General features: G+C 42.0%; 1 pseudogene; it reads left to right on the plus strand.

Annotated features, from left to right (window-relative positions):
* The first annotated feature begins 5,715 nt into the window (after positions 1 to 5,715).
* Positions 5,716 to 8,003, plus strand: LOC147723945 (phosphatidylinositol-3,5-bisphosphate 3-phosphatase MTMR14-like; annotated as a pseudogene).
* The last annotated feature ends 17,385 nt before the right edge of the window (positions 8,004 to 25,388 follow it).

Genomic DNA, 25,388 nt, shown 5'->3' on the forward strand with positions numbered 1-25,388 from the left:
AAGAGTTAATTTTAAAAAAAACTACAATCTGGCATGTTTTAGCCATTGTTCACTGCCTTTTACAGGACACCTGCTACTAATATAGTTTTTCTGTGCTGCATTGTATTGGTTCTGTGTTTTTGTTTGCATGTGTTAAAAAGAGTTTGCGAATATTAGAACTCTGCAAACATTAGAGCCATGGTTTTCTTGGTATATTGCTCTATCACTGCCTTCAGCATTACATTTATATTGTGATATAAGTAATATCTTTTTTTCATACTGCCTTTTATGCTGTCATCACAAATTGAATGTTTACATAAGCAAGTTGCACTGATGCATTTACACTGGGGTAGCCTTGATCTCGATGAAGGGGTAGTTAGATAATCGTAACTTTTACCCCAGGGGAATCCTACCTCTTGCTACTTCCTGCACAATTTGCTCATTGATGACAAGAGGGTGACTGGTTTTGGGACTCTGAGGCTAGCCTTTCAATTGTGATTTAAAAAAATATTGAACCTTGCAAAATCTTGGCAGGGCAATCTAGAGACCTTAAATCACCATAAAAAATATTTTCCAACATTGGAAAACATTGCTGTTTTGCAGGTTGATGGAAAGACTAAAAAGGAGAATGTGGGAGTAAGAGATGGTTCAACATTAGACTGTTTCATGGGCAAAGATTATGTGCTAAACTGTGCAACAAGCACCTGCATCATGTGAAGAGCATCATGTTGATCTCAGATAAGAAAGTAGCTCAATAGAGCCAAGTCAAGCTGCATTTTGACACTTGCACTATTGAGACAAAAGGTGAGCACTTGGATAGTCACCTGTGAAAAGCAATGAGGGGGTCACAGTGGTCAAAATATCAGCCATGAAAGACCTCATTAAATAGCACAATCTGTTTTCAGATGGATGCCCTGGCACAGTAAAATTCATGAAATCCAACAAGAGGGCTTGAATATATGCACTCAAATCCAGGTGGAGAGTAAAGAGGAAGCAGCTGTGCATTCAAGGAATTTTGCCGCACAGTAAGCCATTTCCCCCAGGCCAATCAGAGTCTGATAGTGCCAGAGAGACACAGGAAGATGATAACAACATACTGTCCCTCTTTCATGAAGTATTAGGGTCACAAAAACAAGGCAATGATCTTCCCACATTCGAATTGGCGTAGAACAACTATTTATGTGGAAAGGTCCTGTCGTATACCCCATTTGTCAGAAGACTGATATATCAGTTAATCGGACCACAACTTCACTAATGTCTTTATCTTTCATCAGTATTCCATTTGAGTGGCCTGAATTTTACTCAATTGGTCACTTACATACTCTTATCTCCTCAGGCAACCAGTAACTATATGTTTTTGTTAGCCATCTCACTTGGTGTCCTGATGCACTTCTACCCCGAAAAAACATTGCCTTTCTGGTATCCCATGCCCTGCTGTTAATGTTTACATGGGTCAGACAAACAAAAGAAGTTATTTTGGATCCGTGAACCTACTTTATATCCACTTAAAAAAGAAGGAGCATATGGTGAGTTATCGCTTCTCTGCCAGCTCCCAACCATGCCTTTAAGGGACCAAAGTTGCAGTGAGCAGTAAAAGAACACAATAAACTGCTGCTGATGTTGCGGGGTCTGTTATGCAGTTCACTGAAGTCAGACAGTGCTACCTTGAGATCAACTTTGTTTATTTCTCAATATGTGCCTCTTTCAGACTTGGAATTTGAAAGGTGAAATGCTGTCATTCACTCTGCCTCACACCTCAGACATTGAGGGGCAGATCTACAACAACTGGTGCATCTCTACAAATCAGCAGAGATGCGTCAGTTAATTTGCGTCACACAAAAAAACCTTGCGCCACCATGGATGCGATTTGCAGATGGGCGACTCATCTTTTGGTGTAAAGGCAACGCATTGCTGGAGTCGTCTCGCAAGCATGACGCAACTCCAGCAAAGCTCAGGGATGCCTATTCCTATTATGCCGTGCCTGCTTCAAGTGGGGTAAGGTTTTGACACAGTGGTGTCATAGAAGTGACTCTGAAAAATCTTGTAGATTTCCCGGTGTCACTTTTACAAGGCTTTCTTACGTTGGAACGCCCACCATACATGCATTATACCGGACATAGGTATAATGTAACGCAGGTCTTCACAGTGTGACTCATCTCCCTAGATGCGTCACGTTGTAAATGTGTCGCAACGTGGTGCATTGTTTACGGCGCCACTCCTTCACAAAAGTGACGCAATGGCAGCATAAAACTGTTGCAAGGGGCTTGTAAATCTGCCCCACAATGTCTTAGCAGTAGGCTAGTCCAAATGCAAATGACATTGGCTACAAAGCTCACCAGTGGCCCCACTGTATGTATGCTGTCTGTTGACTGATTCAACATGGTTGACAACATGTGAGTAACATTCCAACTGACCAATGGAAAAATGGGAGTTACCAAAAGACTCATATATAAGTATTGTTTTGTATTATTTTCATGAAATGTGGCAGACAAGAAAAAAGTATGCCATGTAATTGTACTCTGCCTGATTCTAAGTGGTTCCAGTTTTTATACCGGTGCGGACAAACCAGACCCAAATTTACAGTGTTGTCATTCTGGATGGTAAAATTACTTGAGGCTTTTGCTGCAGCAGCAGCTAAGCCTCATCTTCCTTTTTTGTTTCTTCTGACCAAGGGAGCATGCATTTCTCCTTTCCTTCTCTGCGCCTGCACCTCCTTCCCACATTAACCACCCCACATTAATTTACCAGCAGCTCAGAGCAGGTGGTGAATGTATATGTTAAACTCCACGAAATGTTGAATTCTGGGTAGTTTAACGCCAGGAAAAATCACTCCCACCTGGTAATTCCCCAAACCATGGGCCTCATTTATGAAAAGGGACGCATCTCTGCGTGAAAACAGCGATGCGTCACTTTTCACTGCGCACTCCTTGCGACACCAATGATGCGTCATATTTAATGTATGACGCATCATGTTGCAAGGACTTACAGATACGTCAGTATTTCTGACGTATCTGTAAGTGCAAAAGTGACGCATTGCTGGAGTGTGTCACAAAAGTGACGCAACTGCAGCAATACGTCCTTTCACATGGGGAAAGCCCCATGTGAAAGGGCTTGCGTCAGTCTTACGCCTGCTGTGAGGCAGGCGCAAGATTTTGACGCAACAGCATCCTAAAAGTGACGCAGTGAAATATCATAGATTTCACTGCGTCACTATTACGAGGCTTTTTGCGGGGGAACGCCCCCTATGCATACATTATACCTGACGCAGGTATAATGTGGCGCAGGGGTTTAAAAAGTGACGCATCTACCTAGATGCGTCACTTTTTAAATATGGCGCAACAAGGCGCATTTTTTACGCCGCTGGTGCGTCACAAAAAGTGACCCACTGGCGGCGCAAAACTGATGCAAGGCCTCATAAATAAGGGCCCATGAGTTTCGTCTGTAATTGCATGGCATTGAGTGATGGAAATGGGACATTATACTGTCATCTCCTTTACGTACTTTTATATGAAATAGTTTCTTTTCACACCGCTGAAGACCGGGCCCAACTGCAATGCAACAATCAAAACAATAGAGAGCTTATTTACAAGCCCACTGCGCTGCCAGTGCGTCACTTTTAATATGGCGGCGCAAAGGGCTTGTAAATAAGCCCCTCGGTTTTGCAAATGACAGAAGAAAACGGACATTTAAAGACCTATCTATATTTGGTAGGAATACCTCAATACGATTGTGATCCTAGTAAAATACTCGGCTAATTATTTTTTATAATATGTTTCTTGCTTAGATTTTCTATATAAGCAAAATCTATGGGAGGGACCCGGAGGGACCCACCCAAAACTAAATCACAAGATAGGGAGGGACCCATGAGGGACTTACCCAAAACTAAATAACAGGATAAGGCCTTGGAAACGATTTCTCAAGTAGACTGGGCCTTTTGTGTTTTTTTATTGTACTTTTCCAAACTGAGCTGAGCTGGAGATAAACAGTGCTAGCAAAATAGGAACATTAGTAGTTAAAAATACATAGCTTCAAACATAGGCAATGCATTTCAGATGCACTGGCACTGGCTGGTCCTGCATAGAAATAATACCAAAAAGAACTGAAATGATGGAATCTGAGAAAATAAGATTAAAATAATGCTTGAGACAGCATCCTCGTTTTAGATTTCTTGGTCAGACACTTTGGCATTTCATTCGACGTGATATTAGTTCAGTGACCCCTTTGCAGCCAAAAACGTACTGACCATAATTTACTTTGGGTTTCTTCAAAGGAAGGGAGCCTTCCGAAGACCCTGGCTACAAATATCACTTGTTCTATAGATAGCATGAATAAAAGATGCACTGTTTCGTGTTCCAGGGTAACAGGAGCTTTAAAGTAAGATTTCTCAGTGAAGAAAACATCTTTTCCCGAGTATCGGAAAATCAAAATCTTCAAAGGGATCCTTTCTCTTTGATTAGATCCACATGTTTGAAAGATGTATTGCTACCCTCAATCCCTGTGACTCGCAGATGCTACAGTTGACGGTGGCGCGGAGACATTTCACGTTTTTTTTTCAAGTTTTGAAAATACATTATATCACAACATGCCGTCGGGAAAGGGTGGATTCAATGTATTCGCCCGATTTCTTGACACTTTGCTAGCCTGGTCTATAAGACTGCATTCATTAGGACGGGAGGGCAGAACACTGAAGTTAGTAAAGTGAGTACAATCACTTTTATTGCACAATCAGGCGCACAACAGTTTCGGTTTTTCAATTAATGAAACGAGCCGCAAGATGTTATTGCGGGCAAGGTAAAACCTGACGGGGTGTTTTACTTACTTAGTTTGAAAACCTATATTTGGCTAACAATAATATGTTTTTAATTAAATACAAACCCAGCAGAAACATTCTTATGCATCTCATAATCGTCATCAGGATAAATAACAGCGCACATAAGTGTTTGAGAATTAGAGAAACTAGGATGTAAGAAACAGAATCTATACGTTTATGTTACAGATGAATCATATGTATAATAATCTTAAAATATATTCACATCGAAAAAGATAATTTTGTTGGTGGGTGACCTGCACCTTTCATACGGTAAAATTGACACATTTTTGATGCTGAATACTTTTGGTCGAATTTAAAGGAAGTTTTGAGACATGGATATAAAAAAGAATATACATGAGGAAAAATTCATTTTTACTTGTCAGCCAGGTGGAGTCTAGAACAGTGACATTCGCAGAGCTACAAATTGATTGCAGCGTTTTGGCAGCTTTTGATATTTATTTACCTGTGTTGGCAATGCCCATTGCCCATCGCACAGAGAACACAATAAGTCATTTGCCACCAGAAATGTGACAGTTATCCTTTGTGGCGCCACACCAACTAACATTCATTACACTGAAGTATAAGTAGGGGTTTTGTAGTGCACCGGAAACCTAAATCTGACTAAAGAAATACAGATACCACATACATACATCCATGAGTGTTGGGAGATGAAAGAATTTATATTTCTTTCTTGATTGTGTCAATTTAATTTTTTCTCCAGAGGAAGTAATGAGTGGATAGGGAAATGTAGTATGGCCTCAGTTCGTTTGACTGCATTGCTCAAGTAACTCCGAGTTTAACTAGTAGATTGCATATAATATCACAATTGGATGGTAGTGACAGTGAGCCGCGGACCTGAGTGAGAGCGACTGCAGGACAGACCAGCATGGGCAGCACCCAGTGAGGACCAGCAGCAGCGCGGGACCATGGCCAGGCCCCAGCACAACCCTGGGTTTGTCGCGAAGGGAGGGCGCTGGCAGAGCTGCTGGAGGAGTTCAACCGAGCCCAGTACCGGGCCAAGGAAAGGGGGACCAAGGTGGATAGCATTGAGAGGTAGAGCCTAGACTTGTTTAGTTGGGATTACTGTTACCGCTTGATCCTCAATGAAAATGGTGAGCTGTGTGGTGACCACCCTCGGTTGATGGTCTTTTTGGAGTATGAAAGCTCTCTTCACAAAAAGGATCCGTTTGAAAGCACAGTGCGCATCAGTAAATTGCAGGACCTCGTCAACCGCAGCAAGATGGCCAGATGTCTGGTCACTTTGTCTGCCCAGTCATTCTCTACAAGGAAAAACATATTTGCCGGTCGGCAACAATTGCAGGATGGGGTGAGCTCTATGGATGAATAGGGATAGGGTACAATTATATTTTCTAAAGAGGCTCTGAAGATGCATGGGTGGATACTGAAGAAGTTTCTGGGGAGGACTCGAGCAGGAATGGGGATGCCCAACTGTTTGATAAAGTCCGCAGCCATGATATCAAGCATCTTCACTACCTGTCCATCAGATACATCTGTGATTTAATGGTGGAGAACAAAAAAGTAAAGTTTGGTCTGAATGTGACATCTTCGGGGAAGGTTGACAAAGCTCAGCATTGTGCAGATTTCACTCTCCTCTACATTCATTATTCAGGTTGTGAATTTTCAAAGATTACAAAGATCATAACTATTTTGAAGAGGGGCTAATAATCATTTGGAAGCAGGCTTATGTAGATGCTCGATCGAGTATTTCTGACTCCCTGACAAAGTCTCGGAACGTTGACTTGTGCAAGTACCAGTCATGGGACTTGGTGTAACTGACGCAGAACTATCTGTAGCTGCTGATCCATATCATGAATGATGATGATAACAGTGGATTATTGGTGCACTGTATTCCGGCTGGGACCGAACCCCTCTCGTCATCTCCCTGTTGCGTCTTTCTCTCTGGGCTGATGGGATGGTCTACGCGTCCTTGGATCCTGCTGAAATTCTGTACCTGAGAGTGGCATATGACTGGTTTCTCTTCGGACACCTGCTCTGTGATAGACTTGTCAAAGGTCGATTTTCTGAAGCACATCACATCTGCAGAGTTTGCTAGTGTGAAGAAATCAAAGAGCAAGAGTACACAACCACGAGAGCCCGGGTTCCTCTTGGAAGATCTCAGCATGCTTAGGCAAAGAGATCTGGCAGGTCCACCAGTCTGTGCAGCGATTTCTCCATAGTGATGGATGATTTGCCTTGTGCTGTGGGGGGCTTCAGCTATGATGGTATGGAGCTGCTCTCCAACAAAGCATAGCCACAGCCTGCTTGGCAGAAGGCTCATAACTCTTCTTCTCAGGCCGTGCTTTGCATTCAATATTCAGGCTACCCTATCCAGGGGTAACTGAAGCAAAATCTTCAAGCTCTTCCTCATCCAATCATTCAGATAGCTTCCTTCAGATAGGCAGCAGACCACTATAGGTGCTGCAGTGCCGGCTTGTTGCACAGACTGAATGGGAGTCCTGGTTAGAGGAAGTGTGTGCAATCTTTCGGGCTGCTTACAGCAGCACCATTGGACTGAAGACAGTGGGCCTCATTTATGTGAAATGACGCATCACTGCGTGAAAGCAGTGATGCGTCACTTCTCAGTGCGTCCTCCTTGTGACATACTTGCTGCGTCATATTTAATGTATGACGCATCATGTCGCAAGGAGTTACAGATGCGTCAGTATTTCTGACGTATCTGTAAGCGCAAAAGTGACGCATTGCTGGAGTGTGTCACAAAAGTGACGAAACTCCAGCAATGCGTCCTTTCACATGGGGCAAGCCCCATGTGAAAGGGTTTGCGTCAGTCTTATGCCTGCTGTGAGGCAGGCGCAAGATTTTGGTGCAATGGCGTCCTAGAAGTGACGCAGTGAAATCTCATAGATTTCACTGCGTCACTTCTACGAGGCTTTTTGCGGGGGAATGCTCCCCCTGCATACATTATACCTGACGCAGGTATAATGTAGCGCAGGGGTTTACAAAGTGATGCATCTGCTTAGATGCGTCACTTTGTAAATAGTGCGCTACAGGAGGCATGTTTTACGCCACCAATGCATCACAAAAATTGACGCATTGGAAGCATTGGAAGCGCAAAACTGACGCAAGGCCTCAAAAATGAGGCCCAGTGTCTCTAAGCCCCTCTGGAGCCATCGGTGGTCTTTTAGAACACTTTGCAAGGGGAGTTGGACTCAGAGGTCCGAGCACAATTGTGTGAACTCTAGTGCAAAAGCCATCTTATCCTTGCCCTAAAACATGATGGACACAAGATATTATACGCCATAGGAATATATTCGGAGAAGTAAACAGTTTGCTCTGCATCAGCTGGGTGGACCGTATTGTTCCACAAGACGGTTTTAATGTGATCATTGATTTTCCTCTGCTACCCTACCACTGTGAATTTCTGACCGCCGTTCTGCATCAACTTTATATTTTTGAGACATTTGCACGAGTTTCTTGGGCAGTTATGGATTATTGATCTTAAGGCTGATTTCCCAGGCTTTCTACTGGAGGAGAAGGGCCTTTCCATCTTGACAAAGGAAGGCTTACCTATATGGTACCCGTTGATCATAAATGTGTTTGTGTTTCAAGATGAACACTTCTCTCAGTTCTGAATTTGAGGAGAAGGTGTTTGAATAGAGGTTCGGTCTGGGGAAACATTGAGATGGTGATGTGTGGAGAGGAAGTGCAAGGGGGTCCCTAATAGATATGGCGAACCGCTCAAATAATTATCCATGGATATGCTGGAGTTGAGTACAACATTGTGTCAAAGGAAACTGAAGATCTGGCCTCCCAGGCACTCATGTGTCCTTTATTTATTATCAAGCTGACTTTATTGATCTTGTAGAAGTAATCTTGCGGCCATCGGAGCTTCCCTGAAGTCAGCCTGTTTCATAGGTAAAGCTGAAGGCTAGTACTAATACCATCAGAATCTCCAACAGAGGAAGTGGAACACTTCTAGGAAGATGCACACAATCTGCAATGTTATTAAACCAGTTCCTCTTTGTAATGTTTTAAGCCCGAATTGAAAAGAGATTTTTTAAACATTTTAATAGAACGCAGAGGACATGTGGAACTCAATAAAAAGCATGTAGCCGACTATTTACCCTTGGTTCCTACTGAAGGAATCGAGCCATATTTTCTGCTCTCGTTTAGCCATTTTATTTTTTTTTATCTTACAAGATTTAGATTTGGTATCTCTCATTTAATGGTATTTTACCCCAGTAAAACATACCACGATGCCCACTTGGACCTCTGCCCTATGACTGTAATTCAAGTCACAACAGCTGCATTTCCTTTTTTTCTGTGAGCTATACCATAAACCACGCAGAGAATTTATTTTACCAATTCTGCAGGCGTTGAATATTAGGAACTGGAGGCCAACTCTATCCTACCTCCGGCTTCTTCAAACGGAGTATATTTATGAAATGATATATATAGATTTATTTCTGCTGCAATTCGATTAAGGAGGTTAGAAGCAAAATTACGTTTTTTAATGTTTTTTTATGATTCTGTACTGTATTTGAGCTTCCAAAGTTGTCTAAACAGATCACCTGCAACTTATAGAGGAATTTACGTTTCATTGGCACTTTCAAAAGGCACTATGCACTTTAAAAATGTCTGGGGCAGATGTATCAAGATACCATTTTGCACTTCTCAAATAGCGATTGTTAAGGAATCGCTATTTGAGAAGTGCAAAATGGTATGTATGTAGAATTTCGCTATTTATTAGCGATTCCTTAGAATTCCTTAATTGCGATTAGCAAATTGCTAATCGCAATTAAGGAATAATTTCCCATTCATTTCTATGGGCCAGGAGGCCCATAGGAATGAATGTAAAATTATACTCAATTTGCGATTAGCAATTAGCTAATCGCAAATTGAGAATAATTTCAAGGGTGCAAGGGTGTCTTAAGGACACCCTGCTGCACCCCTGAATTTGACATGTATATGCATATGGCGCACATACATGCCCTAAGGGCATGTATGAGCGTCATATGGTACCTTTAGAATTAAAAAAAAGTGCTTTTTGAAAAGAATTCGCAAATTACCACCAACTACAAGTTGATGGTAATTTGCGAATTCTTAGTCAAAAATCGCAACACTGAAATGCTTGATACATTTGAAATTTTAAATCGCAATTTGCTATTTCTTAAAAGCCTCGCAATATTAAGGAATCGCTAAATTAGCGATTCCTTAATATTGCAAGGCTTTTTGCATGATACATTCCAAATCCTGTTTTTTTTGTCGCAAACGCTGCTATTTTCCGAATCGCAGCGTTTGCGACAAAAAAAACGGATGATACATCTGCCCCTCTGTCTCTAAGGCTGTATGCTGTGTCGGAAAATCATATGACATATTCTAATATTGTTTAACTCCTGCACTCCAGTAACCCAGGAATACCCGAGCAATTGTATCCCAACTGAATTCGGATAACGGATCCCAATTGACTTGACCCTTTCTGGCACATTCAAAAATGCACTATGCACTTTCGGAATATTTTATTTTTATGGTTGTGTGCCGCTTCTGAACGTATTTTGCTAATTAGCTAAGTCTTGCACCTCTGTAACTTGGAAATATCTGAATTATTATTTTTCTATTCCATCTGAATAACGGCATTGATCCCATTTGCCCTGATCCTTTTGGTCATTTTGTTATTTCTATTAACTTATACAGTCGTATACAACTGAGTGATTATCGTTTTCATTGTGTTTGAATAGGGATAATGAATTTCATGTGTCTTGATTCTGACGGTCTTGTTGTGCTCTATAAAATTTTGTCTCAAGTATGTATTTTTTATGTGTGACTTTTTTGGTTTGCCAAAACCAAATAAAGTTTGAATTAAATTGAACCACAATTTATACACACTATTACACAACTCTCCATTTATGGCACTCTGGGAGGGTGGTTCAAAGAAGGCATCCATAGAATGTGGTTGGACCAACAATAGTGTTAAAGTCCCTAGCAATGAAAATAGAGTAAATATCTGGCATTTAATAAATGCTAAGCTCGATATTTATTTACATTTAAATAAGAATGTGAACAACTCTTTCCTGCATTTTTATGAACTGGCCTGTTGTTTTCCATCAGAGGAGAGCATGGAGAAGTCATTTGTAGAATTTGATATAATGGGCTGAAAGATACTTCCTCCAGACCCAGTGGCGGCACGTCCCCTGCCAAAGTGGCGGGACGGGCCAGAGGAGGGCGATGGGGGGATACAAAATAATAATAATGAAAAAAGAAACAAACTTACCGGATCGTGTCTGCTGCCCGCTACATTGCGCTTTCCTGGGCACAGGCTCCCAGAATAAATTGCGGCCACTCCTGATGCTGCATGAAAGCAGCATCAGGATTGGTCTCAGTGCTGGGACTTTGCGCTCCCAGGCAGTCTGGAAGCCTGTGCCTTCTTTCTCTAGCCCCAACAGCAAATCTGGGGCTGGAGAAAGCTTCATTGTGCATGAGGGATTGGCCGGCCTTAAACAGCCGGTCAAACCTTCATGCGCAGAGAAGGGACAAGGGAGTGCACTACCACTCCCAAACGACAGTGTCCTTCCCCTGGACCTGCCCCCAAGACTCATCAGAGTCTTGGGGGTCGGTCCAGGGGATTAAAATAAAATAAAACTATAATAAAACGGGTTTAAAACCCGTTTTATCATCATTTTATTTTTCGGGTGGTGGCGCTCCTCCACCCTAACGGAGGGGCCGCCGCTGTCCAGACTTTGTCAGATGTATGAAAAGGTAAACGAGTAAAAGAGTAAAAATGATTGAGTGGATGGGCTAAGATTGAAATTAGTGAGTGTGTGTTCCTAAGAGATGCTGTGCATGTAAATGAGGGTGCTGAAATGCAACCATTGAGCAAAAGGAAGAGTATGCAAATATATTATGATCAAATATGTTCACCATGATTACAACCAAGTGTTACACTTTAAAGGATGGGCTTGCACTTTTATCAGTTATTGAAGAATTTATATTGAAAACTATAAGGATCCCACCTTTGCATTATTGTACGGGCTCACATTTCTCTGGGAACGTACAAATCATTGATCTGAGTTTAGGCACACTGGTAACATGCATATGATGTGGTGCAGGTAAAGCTTGCTGTTATTATACAGGTGTGCACCTTCTACGTATACATCAGCAAAAGCACACAAAGGGGTCCTATTTAGGAGGACAGAACTTGGAAGGGATGTTCACTGCGTCATGCCAAGGAGCAGCTTGCACACCACAAAAAATTACAACCCTACTACTAGCTGGTGCCAGTTACAGGGGGTGAAAAAGAACAAGCTCATCATTAGTAAAGAGTCAGTTAAAAATAGAGAGTCTTCTTGATCTAGTGTCCCTGAGAATCACCAAATATCCTCTTTGAGGAGACTTTTTGGTCAAGGGCCGAGAAACCGTGCTAAGAAGAAAAGAGTGCAGGTACACCTGGGGCCATATCACAGATGGTGCCCCGGGGGCACTACTGGTGTTTGTGCCCGCTTTGTGCGTCCCCAGTGCACTTTGGTATTAATGAAGGGAGTGCAGATGCTTGTGCGTCCCCTTCTATAATTCCAATCGTGCTGGCCCACTTAAAGCACCAGCGCAACCTTCACAGGGCGATCCCTCATTTGCATATGGGTGTGCCCCATGCAAATGAGGGAATCTCTTTGACTCTGCGCCCATGCCATATTACAGACTTTAGCTCAGAGTCAAAGAAGCCCTCAGGAGGTGCACTGACAGAGCGCCATTCAAAAGGTGGTGCACTTTCAGTGCCCCTCCTGAGTGCACCCCTGTGTAGGGGTTAAAGGGGGTCCCATGGACCCCCCAGACATCCCCTTGAAGCCGAGTGCAGTCACTGACTGCACCTGTCTGCAAGGGGCTCTCTAATCTCATTTGAAAGTTCAGGCGGGTGCCGCCTGCACTGTGAAAACACAGAGCAGCTGCTCCGGGTTTTCACATTTAAGCGCTGTCCCCAGGGCAGCGCAAGGTCATTCCTGCCCTGGAGGCAACGCATCCATCATAATGTGGCGCATTTTCCTTCATTGTGCCTGAAAACTATTGTGAAGATGATACAGTTGTACAGATGACATGAACTTACCTTCCTACAAAGAGTCATTTGGAATCCTGTCTACTCTATGTGTGGAGTCCAATAACAAGATTCGCCTTATTTCAGCGTTCCTACCTCTAAATCACGTAACCTGGCTAATCTATACCGTGCAAATTGTCAAGCCACTGTCTAAATAGGGAAACATAGAGAACTACTCAAGAAAGAACATGCCGAAATATTGCTGATTAATGGACATAATTGAATTGATCTTTACCACTGGTAAAGATCAACACTTTGTGTACTTTCCCATAACATTGAAATGTTTACTTCTCTTTGTCATTATGGACCATGCATACGGAAATCAGTGCAGGTCCTGCTCCAAAAGGAGCAATCCAACCCAAACTGCTTGGTCCATCTTAGCAAATTATTCTTGGCCCCACCTTTATTGTCATCTTTCAGCCCTGAACTTCTTTGCCAGCACTTTTCTGAATGGCACCATATGTACCCCAAAGACATTCCACCTACATTTGTGCTATTTAGATCATTGATGTACTGAGAACAATGTCTCTACCTCGCTGCTGAGGCTGATATGAACAAATCACGCCAGGATTTGCTTGCACTCCTCTTCAGAGGGGTACTCGTCTGACAGTTTGGACTAAGTTGCTGTTTTTGGTCACGGCCAAGTGCAATTTCTACACGTTTTGTCTGTAATTGCACGAACAAGCAAACACAATGGCATTCCTCCTAAAGTAAAATATAGTTGTTAAAATGAATTCAAGGGTCTCTATTGATCACATATTTGTAACATTAAGCGAAGCGCCATACGTGGCAGTGATATCTCCTGGTCAGGGTCTTTTTGCCCAGTGACACTAGAGGCATAAGTTAGACCTCATTGGTGAATCCACTAAGGGAGACAGACACACTCTGGTGTTGCTTGTGCTCATGGTGAGAAGCAATGTGGCCTTGGAGTTTGAGGTAGGTTTTTGTTGGGACTGATTTTCTGTCGGCATATTCATTCAGTAGAACAGGAAAGCCACAATGGAATGGAATGCTAGAGTTATATTAGTTATTATAATCTATTTGATTATACTCATCCATCCCTTTTTGTTTTTACTAATAAGCCTCTCTGCCAACATTATTTAAGAGAGAGTGCTAGATGTTACGAAATATTAAAAGACTTAGAGGAAAGCATAGTGCATTGTAAGAAAAAAATATTCGGTGACAGTGTTAGAAATGCTTCATTACAACAATGAATACATAAATACATAGCACTTTTTTGTGATTTTGAGAGCACCAAAATAGTTGAACAGGTTCAATGACCCTCCAACTCTAACATTCTGCAATTCTATACATTCTGTTTCGGTGGGATGTTTACCATTTGTATTGCATTTCAATTGCATTCATACAGTGCTTCATACTGGTGACTAAGCACCAAGGCCCTTTGAGTGGACGGGCAGTACTGGCCTGATCGTTTTGGGGTTAACATGCACTTCTCACTAGGATACATACTTTGATTAGCTGTCCCCATCTGATGAAAACATTTCATTGCAGGAGGCTACTTGCCAAATGTCTATAAATAACTTTAGAACTGGCTTCCAAATACTGCCACTAGAATGCTAAGAAGCACAGGTTGTACTTTCACTCTATCACCAAGATGTGGCACTAGAGAGAAGGGGCATGGTTTTCTATTCATTTCTGTCCGATGTAAGCCCTCTGATTTCTCAGCACATGACAGGGCAAAACATGTTGATCATAGGTAGGATAAGGGATGTGTTCTAATTCACCCTATCTCATGTTGCTGGTGAAGGAGTATCCAACCATGATGCATGCCACCTAGTGTGGATGAATGATTTGTATTCTTTTGAAGAAAACATCCTCCTGGGGCTAGTGAGTTGAACTGATCCTTAAGACAGTGGAGTAGGATGCTTTGCTTTTGTACACAAACAATCCAAATTTTAGGTGAAGTGTCCACTTTAATGTCATCATTAAATAATTTCCCGTTCTTACCTCCTAACAATTGGTGATGTTCTCTTTCTTTCTTCCTTCAAACTCCATCCACTATTACTTTACCCTTTATCTTGTTCCTTTTTAACCCTGCACCCTTTTCTCTCTTTTTTACATCTTTTCAAGTACCCTCATCCAAGTCCATCGTCCCATTAGTACTCAATCTCATTGTGCACACAACTGTTTGCACTTAAAATATTCCTCTCTACTCCACCATGGTAGGGCCTGATTTAGAATGTTGCATACCAGTTACTCCATCACAAGCTAGACGGATATCCCATCCACTGTAATACATGTGTCATGAAATTTAATGCATTTGTAATAAGGTGGATGGGAAATCCGTCAAATTTGTGGCCAAGTAGCCCATCTTCCATACTCTAGGTCGGACCCTTGGGGCCTCATTTATGAAAAATGACGCATCGCTGCGTGAAAGCAGCGATGCGTCACTTCTCAGTGCGCACTCCTTGCGACATACCTGATGCGTCATATTTACTGTATGACGCATCATGCTGCAAGGAGTTACAGATACGTCAGTATTTCTGACGTATCTGTATGGCGCAAATGTGACGCATTGCTGGAGTGTGTCACAAAAGTGACGCAACTCCAGCAATGCGTCCTTTCACATGGGGCAAGCTCCATGTGAACGGGCCTGCATCAGCCTTACGCCTGCTGTGAGGCAGGCGCAAGATTTTGACGCAACAGCGTCCTAGAAGTGACGCAATGAAATCTCATAGATTTCCCTGCGTCACTTTTACGAGGCTTTTTGCGGGGGAACGCCCCCTCAGCATACATTACACCTAACGCAGGTATAATGTAGAGCAGGGGTTTACAAAGTGAGGCATATGCTTAGGTGCATCACTTTGTAAACAGTGCGCAACAGAAGACAAGTTTTACGCCACCAATGCGTCACAAAAAGTGACGCATCGGAAGCGCAAAACTGACGCAAGGACTCATAAATAAGGCCCCTGGTTGTTTCTTCATTTGCATGTTACCTCTAGCCTGCCATTCAACATATCTTTTAAGGTTGATTATCATGCCAGTGGTGTAGCAAGACCTTTTCGTGGCGGTCCCTTCGTTTGCCACCCGCGACGACCGCAGGTGAGAGCACGGTGGCCCATCACTTCCAAAACTCATGCCGCCGGGGACGGACTCCCCCCCCTTGCTACACCACTGTATCATTCTCAAACACTGAACTGATACTCAACCTCTTTGTGATGGTCTGTCATGCCTCTGGTTTCCACAATAAAGTCCAAAATCTAAGGGCCTGATTTAGAGTTTGGTAGACTGATGCTCTGACACAAACGTGGCGAATAACCCGTCCTCTAACTACAAGTGCACCATGAGACGGTGTATGTGCCACGTTTGTGATGGACTACCTGTCCGCCAAACTCTAAATCAGGCCTCTACGTTTCATTAACATTATTTTATTTCCCAGAACACCTCGGGACAGAATACAATTTTACCCCTGAGTGAGCCAGGAAATGCTAAACACGCTGGCAGCAAAACACTTACAGAGCATATTGTCGTTGCTGGCAAAGTGCTTTAGGTATTTCAGTATTAATGTGTGTTGCTTCTGCCTTACGGAACTTTAAACATGTGTTAACTTTCCACCTCACAGGATTCTTAATGTACATCTTTTCCACCTCAATTAAACATGAAATAAAAATTATGACTGTTGTGGAAATGCCATATGTGACTCGGAGGTACAAAACACATTTTACATCATTCCTGAGCAGCATACACAAAATGCATGCAATTTGCTGCTCCGTTACTCTCAAGGGAACGCATTTAGATACAGATGTCTGTAGAGAAGGGAAAGGTGTGCCCAAAAGTGTTTGTGTACTTTACACAAAATGTGTTTACTTTCAAAGACTTTTGAATATTTTTCTTATTTTCCTTTCGAAACTGCAATAGAAAATAACAACACACACACTGAATTAGCACATATACAAGTGAACACTTTCAACATAGCCTGAAATATTTAGGGTGACATTCAGTCCAATGCTAACTAAACTAGTGGTACTAGACTATGTACAGTTTAAAATAACGAGAATTAGAGTGTGCCAAAAATTGGGCAAAACAAAAGAAATGCAATCTACATCGAATCATTTAAGCAAATGAAATAATCCAGTTTGGAAAAGGAACGATTTTTCTGCCGGATGTTAAAACCCTTTCAGGACACTATTGGTGAGTTTCTGGGAGGATCCAATTTCAGTATTAGATAAAGTATCACAAGCATTGGCATATCCAATAAATCTCGGCTCTAAAAGGATGAACTGTGAGTATTACTAGTTCTTCTTTATTGACCTCAAGCAAAGAAATGGGTCATGACCCATCAACGGACATGATCGGAAGTTTAGCAATAGGGTTTTAATCAAGGAAAGCCAATCCAAGATGGTCCCCAAAGCATGTCTATGTGCAATGAGGCATAACTCATTGGGAGGATTTTTAATTTAGCAATAGAACAAGGCACACACCTATTTTATAACAGTAGAAAAAAAAGTGCACACGATCACAAATAAGGGAAGCAGATGTCAGTTTGGAGCTGTCAGTCCCTTGTTGAAAATGTAAACAAATATTGAATAAAAATGCAGGATGTGGAGCAGGATGGGGAGAGGAACTGAGGGGCATATTATCAAGGGGGTTTATCTCCGCTTTTTTGGCTTTAAAAGCCAAGAAAGCAGAGATAAAATTATCTCCCTATTACCTAGCTGTCGCTAACACCAGGTAGCGACAGCTAGTAGGAGATAGCGACCATCTTGGGCCCCACTTTACATGTCAGTGATATTTATTACTAATGACATGCAAAGTGGGCGTGCCATGATGTTAGCGACTGGAAACAGTCGCTAACATCGCTATCTCCTATTACCAACTCTTGGAGAAATTCGCGCTATGTGTGAATATCTCCAAAAGCTAACACCTGCCCTGAGCAGTTCTTAGCCATGTTATCCAATGGGAGGTGGATAACATGGCTAAGAGCATTAGCTCGGTAATGCATGAATATCGCTGACTTTTCAGCGATATTCATGCATTGCGGCTGATTTTTATCGCATTTGCGATAAACCTTGGTAATACCAAGGTTTATCTGCGATAAACATCGCCGCAGCTCAGCGGTAAATTTTTGTCTCTAACCTAGCAATAGCGATAATTATCGCTATTGCTTGGCAATATGCCCCAGGGTATCACAGGAAAGAATAGGAAATTAAAAGTGAGAGTGTAGGGTGGGTGGTGCAGTAAAAAGAGAACAAGGAAACACAGATACACTCCTGTTATATGTTCAATGGTAAATAAAAGAAGCAGTGGCAAAGCCGAAATGACTGGCATTGGCCGACTGCGGCTTAGCAATTTTTTGGCCATGGTCTGGGTAGGACCTTATTGTTCGGGAAGCTGATGGGCCGTCACTGAATCTAAAAAAAACATTGGCTAAAGACAAATGTGTTTTTCTGGTCTCCAAAAAGTACACATTACCATGTTAGACCCATCACCAATTTTAACTAACTACCTAGTGTGTGGGTGTGCTTCTTGTGAAAGGGAAGCATGCTGTACCTCATAGAAAAGTAAGTCTATGGCTGAAGTAGGCTAACATTTCTCCTTGGTGCATGCTCGAGTAGATGTAAGAAACATGTGGACTAATGGAGGAAGTCAGGCTGAAAATCCCTATAAGGTATACATAATTTTAGTAACATTAAAAAGTCTTGGCTAACACATACCTAAAACAGTTATCAGCCTGGCAGTGGCTGCTAGTTTTAATTTGAGAAAGACATCAAGGGAGAAATGAAGAATGTAAGGAAGGAAGGACAAAAAAGGAATGAAGGAAGACAGAAAGGACGGAAGGGAGGGAGGGAGGCAAAAAGTGAAGGAAGGGGCAAAAATGGAGGAAAGAAGGCAAGCAGAAGGAAAATAAAAGTACAAAAATGCAAAAATGAAAGAAGATTAGAAGGTAAGAAAGAAAGAAGAAAAGAGCCAAAAAAGAAAGAAGGAAATAAAGAAAAAAGAAAGAATCAAAAAAAGAAAGAATGAAAAAGTAATAACAAAGGAAATAATAAAATATTAGACAGAACACAGAAAGAAAGTAGGCAACATAGGCAGATCGAAGGAAAAGAGGCAAGAAAGAAAGAAAGATTAATTAGGAATTAAGCAAAAAGAAACAGAAAAGAAAGAAGGAAAGGAGGAAGGAAGAATTAAAAAGGTGAGAAATAAAGATGCAATAAAGGGAACAAAAAAGAAAAGAAAATGAAAATGAAAAGAGAGAAAGAAGAAAAGAAGGAAAGAAAGAAAGTCAAAAGGAGAAAGAAGAAAGAAAAAGTATCCAAGCTTTTATACTCTGAACCTTCTTCCCTTCCTTCTCTCCATCTTCTTTCTTTCTTTTCTTTCTTTTTTCTGTCCATATTTCCTTTTACTTTCTTTTCTTCTATCCTTCTTATTTGCTTGTTTTTTTTCACTCTTTTTGCTTTCTTTCCTTATTTTGTTCCTTCTTTCCTTCTTTCTTTCTTCATTCCCTTTCCTTTTTTGTTTCCTCTTTCTCTCAACTTTGCTGACTTACTTTTTTATTTCCTTCTCTCTTTTCCCTTTTCTTGTATTTCCCCTTCCTTTTTTTCTTTTTTGTCTTCTTTTCTTCTTTTTTCCTTCTTTCCCTTTTCTTTAATTATGTCTGTTTTCCTCCCTCCTTTCTTTCTTTCTTTCTTTCTTTCTTTCTTTCTTTCTTTCTTTCTTTCTTTCTTTCTTTCTTTCTTTCTTTCTTTCTTTCTTTCTCTCATGACCCGCAGAATCCAAAAACCCATGCGCCTTTACAAAAAAAAGTAAACCGAAGAGTGATTCAAACAAGTACCTTACCACTCCTGGGCCCATGCATTCTGGAAAATGTCTCCCTGCATGCGAGGGCTTATGGAGGCTCACCACAGCTGCAAGTGCTCCCAAGAAACACTCTTACATATTTCAGTAGTCACCTGGTCATCGGGGAGCAGTTGCAGAAATACCCCTGCTCAGGAGCCTATCCAGAGGCGTAGCTAGGGGGGTGCAGTGGGGGCAGTGCACCCCAGGCAGCACTATTTTAAGGGTGACGGCCGCGGCACTGGCCTGTTGTGGCATCCTTTATCATTTATTTGAGGACACTACTGTCAGTGAGTGTCTTAAAATAAATTATGAAGGCCGCCACAACGGGCCACTGCCACAGCCACCGTTTGAAGTGCGAGCCATGCGCAGCAGCGTGTCATGTGACTTCCTGCTGCTGCCCGTGCGTAATGCTAGTGCGAGTGAGGAGGAAGTTGTGGGAGCAATGAGCGTGCCTCTCACCGCAGGATTCATTTAACAAAAATGTGTTCCTGCGACCGGACCCACCCGAGCCAACCCCAATGATCGCAGCGGCCTCCCAGCCCAGGGCACACCGGTGTGCAGCTCTGCTGCCGAATCTGAAATTATTCATGCCCGGGTGGCACAGTTTGCCCACGGGGGCAGTGGGTCCTCGAGGAGGCCGTGCCCTGCCGAATTGCCGCTCGTCTACAGTGAGCTAATTGTATCTCTCACTCTGCAAGTTTTTAATTAAAGATGTGCTTGATTTTTAAACCAGCAGCACCTAGTATCTTCAGCTGCCTGCTCTAGATGAAGTATTGCAGTCACTCACAGCAGGTGTCTGACTCCATTTGGACCTCATGCCAAGTTAGCTGAGGATTTTTAAACACTTTTCATTTATTTTAATTGCAAGGTCAGATGAAACACTAATAATTGTGTTGATTATCGTAGATGACAGTAATATACATTTTCATCAGCCATGTCCTTGCAAAGATATAAGAGAAACACATCCCTATCTTCCAGGTGGGTTAGAAATACATGACTTGAAGCGTTGTATTTAACGGAGCCTGTCTTAAACTTTAACCACCTCTTAGCGCTTATAGGTGAACTAACAAAAAGGGCATTTGAAAACTCTATGTGCTCAGCTCAGATGATTTATGGTCCCTTACTTAAACCAATAGCATGTTATCAATTTTTTTTGGTTAACCCCTTTCCCCTTTTTACCAATCTTTCCACAGCAATACACAAGGCCACGTTCCTATTCACTTTTACAATTATTGGCAGTGAACCATAGTACTCCATAGTTGTGTTATGCCACAATGTTAATATCAGCCCTTGGCTAAGAAACAGTTACTGGTATATATTCACTTCCTCTTTACCTCAAATGTCCATCTGCACGGTGAGCACCTCACCTCCCGGGTAAACTTTCTTCAAAACCGCCTAGACAGATTTGAAGAGTAGACAGTAATGAATGCCGTATTGCTGAGCTTGAAGATGGCATGGTTGAGTAACCCAAACCCCTGCAACTGATTCAGAAGCAAAAAGCAGCCTTAGAAGCTGATTAGGACTGCCAATAAGGGCAGAGTTTGTCCAGTGCCTTTCATTAGCCATAGTCTATTTTCTAGGAAACAGAACTATGTGACCATTCAACAAGACTGCTTTGGATACAGAAGTCATTAACCACCACTCCTTATGCACCACCACCAGAATGTATTCCTTTACTGTCTGGTTACACTCATCTGTAGTGACTGAATTAATCAATAAAATATCATAATGCATTTCCTACCGATAACTTTAACTTGGATTTATCTTTAAACATAGTGTGCCTTTATTTTATATGCTGTTACCTGAAGGTGAAGACAATCGAAACTTGGGACACAATAAACATATTTTGTACTTCCAGCTTTGTTTTTAACTTACTGTCCCTCCTAACCATCTTCTCTCTCATCCGGCCTGGTACTGTCCCAACTGCAGACCTCAAGTTAGTCTAGTGATCAGGTGCATTGGACTCACCTGTAGTATCCTGAAGGTGCTGCCAGGGGGATTGTGGTCAAACCCAGTGTGATGGACCGGTCTGCAGACATTGCTGAGGTCTTGGACGGGGCAGATATGGGACAAGGGCCGTGCACAAGCTGTGATGTTATGAGTGAGATGTCACAAACAGGGTAGGTAGAACTGATGTAAGTTTTGGGTTTCCTTCTCCTTTTCCGTCAGCGGCCTAGCTAGGTGGGGGCGGTCTGCCCCAGGTGGCACTATTTTGGGGACGGGGGCTGTCTAGACCTGGACCGTGTCATGTATGTGCATGTAACTTGCATGATCGAGGTAACTATTAGCGGTGATACTACGTGTCTCTCGGACCTCTTTCAGGTGCTCACCGTCCTTTTTCCTGAGCACTACCCTAGGGGGCAGCCATCTGAAGGATATCCCCGGGCGCCACAAGCTCCAGCTATGCCTCTGAGCCTATCGAGCTCAGTGTCTGAACAGGCTCTATTTTGCTTTCTTTTGATTGTATTTAGGTTTGAATGTGACACACTTTATCAGTTAGTTATTTCTTCACGCATACATTCTCCATCTTTACCCACCAGCAAGCCCTCTGTGGCCTGGGCTAGGGAGGGAAGGCCGTTATCTCCAGATTTTCTGGCTCTTCGACATGGGATGCGGGAGGTGAATATATTCAGCACTTCTGGTGCATGGTACACCCCCCTTCATCTCAGTACTGCATAGCCCAGGCAGAGACCTTGTGCTTTCTTACTCACTTGACAGCTCTGTTTTTACTGCATGAACTCGTGAGATTTAGCATATATGGAATATGGAAAATCAAATTCACCAACATAAAGGAAATGGCACTTTAATATGCAAATATTCCAATCTTGAACATGTCATAACCTTCAGCAAAGTTAATCTGAAAAGCAGCATTTCATTAAAAAAAGAAATTGGAGTGACAGACATCAACTGCACAAAATATGTCTCACACTTCTGTAATGTCCATGGCCCCATAATTTTCATGAATTCCTGAGCATTCACACAAGAATTTCATGGATGAACACATGTTACTGTGAAGAAAATGCTACCAAGATGAAAATCTAGGGCCTTATTCATGAACCCCCTCGCGCCACCGGAAAGACACAGCACTAAGCCACTTTTTTTGGCTTAACGCTGCCTCATAAATATTGTTCACTTTATCACAGTTTTCTGGGGCAGTCAATGGGTGATCCTGTGGGCATTCCCAGCAGCTTCTATTGCCTTTTGACACTGTCCCAGATTTACGAGAAATCGTAACTCTGAGGCAGTGCCAAAAACGTATGCTTCCCCCGGGGAGGTGCGAGGGAGTCACAACGAAGAGAAATAGCTTTATTTCTCCTTGTTTTTCCTTTTTCTATGTGTGTTGCATAGAATGAGGAAAAAACCTCTTGTGATTGTTCTTGTGCAGGAAGGTTTTCCTTCCTGCACAAAAATAATCATCCCTGCAACACAGGCACCCTTGCAACACGGCGCAAAAGTGCCTCCGTTGGTGCAAGGCAGCCCATTGTGCACCAGCACAGGGGAAAAGGACAGGAATGCGCCATATCTGATAGATACAGCACATGTCTGTCCTTTTCGTTTGCCGTAGGGCAGCACAGATGTATTCGCACAAAGGGGAAAAAGCACAATGACTTTGGGAAACAATGAACGCTATTTAAGACAGAGTCATGCATAATCACACAAAGGAGCGCAAAGTTTTGAAAGGGTATTTACTTCCCAGTGCAAAAGGTATTTGGCGCTTTAATAATTTGATAATGGAAACTTATACTTCCAGCACAAAACCTATGCTAGTGAGCACACAGTGCTCTGCACCATGGTGCAAAAAATGTGTGTAGCGTTAGGGAGTCTGTTGCATCGCCAGCGCAATGGATGGGGGCAGCAGCATTCCATTTGTAATACATATAATATTGTTCTGCGCTGCTTCCATTCCTCAGTTCAACACAGAGCAGCAATGTGCAAGCTGACCTTTCACTGCAGTATTTCCTTTTCTAATTCAGGAGCCTTTTGACAAATGTATTACTGTGTGGTTAGAGGCACGCAGAAATATTGGAAAATTAGGGAAATTGCAAAATGAATATCGATTGGTAATTAAAGCAACTTGAATATAATGGGACCATTTGTCATATTGTTGTAGTTATTGAAAATAACATTAGAACCATAGGGTAATTAATGAGTCCCTAAAAGAGTTTGACCATACTTGTCTATACTGATCATGTTAACTTCTGTATTCGTTTGCAGGGTGCAACAAAAGTCAGTTCAACGCACTTTGGTCATAAATAAACGTTACATTTGTGACTGAAGTATGTACGCAGCTTGGACTCTGGATACTAATTAAAAAGATACCCCTGTTCTCTTCCCCCATCGCACTCTTTTTTTTGATGAACCCTGTATGGAGAAGTCCTGTACCCATTGTCTTTTTTTATTATAAGCTTGGATAAAGGGTATACATTGTGTGTAGTTTTTAATATCAATTTAAAAGAACACTTTTAACTGCATTTAATTGTAAAATATCTTTCATGAGCCATGAGAAAAGACAGACAGAGAACCGGCGTAACATTTGAGTGAGGAGGCAGTTGAATCAAACCACCTTGCCTGGAAAAATAAAGGAAATGTATTTAACGTTTGGTTAAACCGATCACATGCAACGTCTGCATATCTGAAGAGGCCTCAGTCGTACTGGTTTGACTATTTGTTATAAGACTCTCTGATGTTGCAGCCTAGCTCTCTGCATGCCAGCACTCTGAATCTTTAAATTATTTGAATGGATCAGTGATTGGTCCCATTAATGGTACTGGGTGGATTCCTGTTATGATGGCTGCCTTGTTATGGAACTAAGTCTGGTGCAATGATTAGGCATTCGAATACAAGTGTCAGCATATAGTCATTGTGTGACTTGTACTGTGCGGGGGACTTTATGTGATATGGTAGCTTTTTTTCCTCTCTGGTGCAATACTAGCTGCAATTACTGAGCCACTCACACAATGCTTGCAATACGTACCAGTAATCTTCTTTACTCTGATTCTCCCTTCCTCGTCCCAGTACTTACTTCATGAGGATCTTTTTGTGAGAACCACTTGAGTTGGCTACTTCTCATGCTGTTGTTCATGTCTCTGCCATGGATCTTCTTCATGATGAACAGAAACACCAGTCCACCCATCTTCCTCTAACATTTAAGTACACGCCAAGGCACCACCACTTTACATGCAACATGTTAGTCAGGAAAATTTGGAATTTTGGGTCCCAATTTATACAAAGATTTGTAAATGTACCCATTACTTTAGGTACAAATATACAAACTTTGGAATGCTCAAATATTGCACGGAGTACAACTGGGTAACTGAGACCATCACAGCTTTTCAGGAATTCTCACACGTGTAAGCAACAACAAATGTGTAGTTGTAGGTATTGTAAAAGCCTAACTTTTTGTACATTTATTTTGCTACATGAAGCCAATATTTCTCCTTGTACTCCTTTCCTGGAATCCCTAACAATTTTAGGATTGCTCCTTCAACATTCGTACCTTGGGTCTGGACTTACTCCTGGACGTATGAGGAATACATCTTTGGCAGTGTACATGGTTTGATTAGGCTATGGAAATGTTTGTGAATTCCCACAAGCACATTCATTTGAATGTGCAGCAATAATAAATGACACCATATTGATAACATACAATGCAAATACGTAATTTTTCAAGTGCAAATGGAATTTTTGTAAAACATACTTGCAATCATAAATCAAATTATACATTTTTATTCACTTAAG

The sequence above is a fragment of the Lissotriton vulgaris genome, chromosome 4_1 (genome assembly GCF_964263255.1).
Source record: "Lissotriton vulgaris chromosome 4_1, aLisVul1.2, whole genome shotgun sequence".
In the NCBI taxonomy this organism is placed as follows: domain Eukaryota; kingdom Metazoa; phylum Chordata; class Amphibia; order Caudata; family Salamandridae; genus Lissotriton; species Lissotriton vulgaris.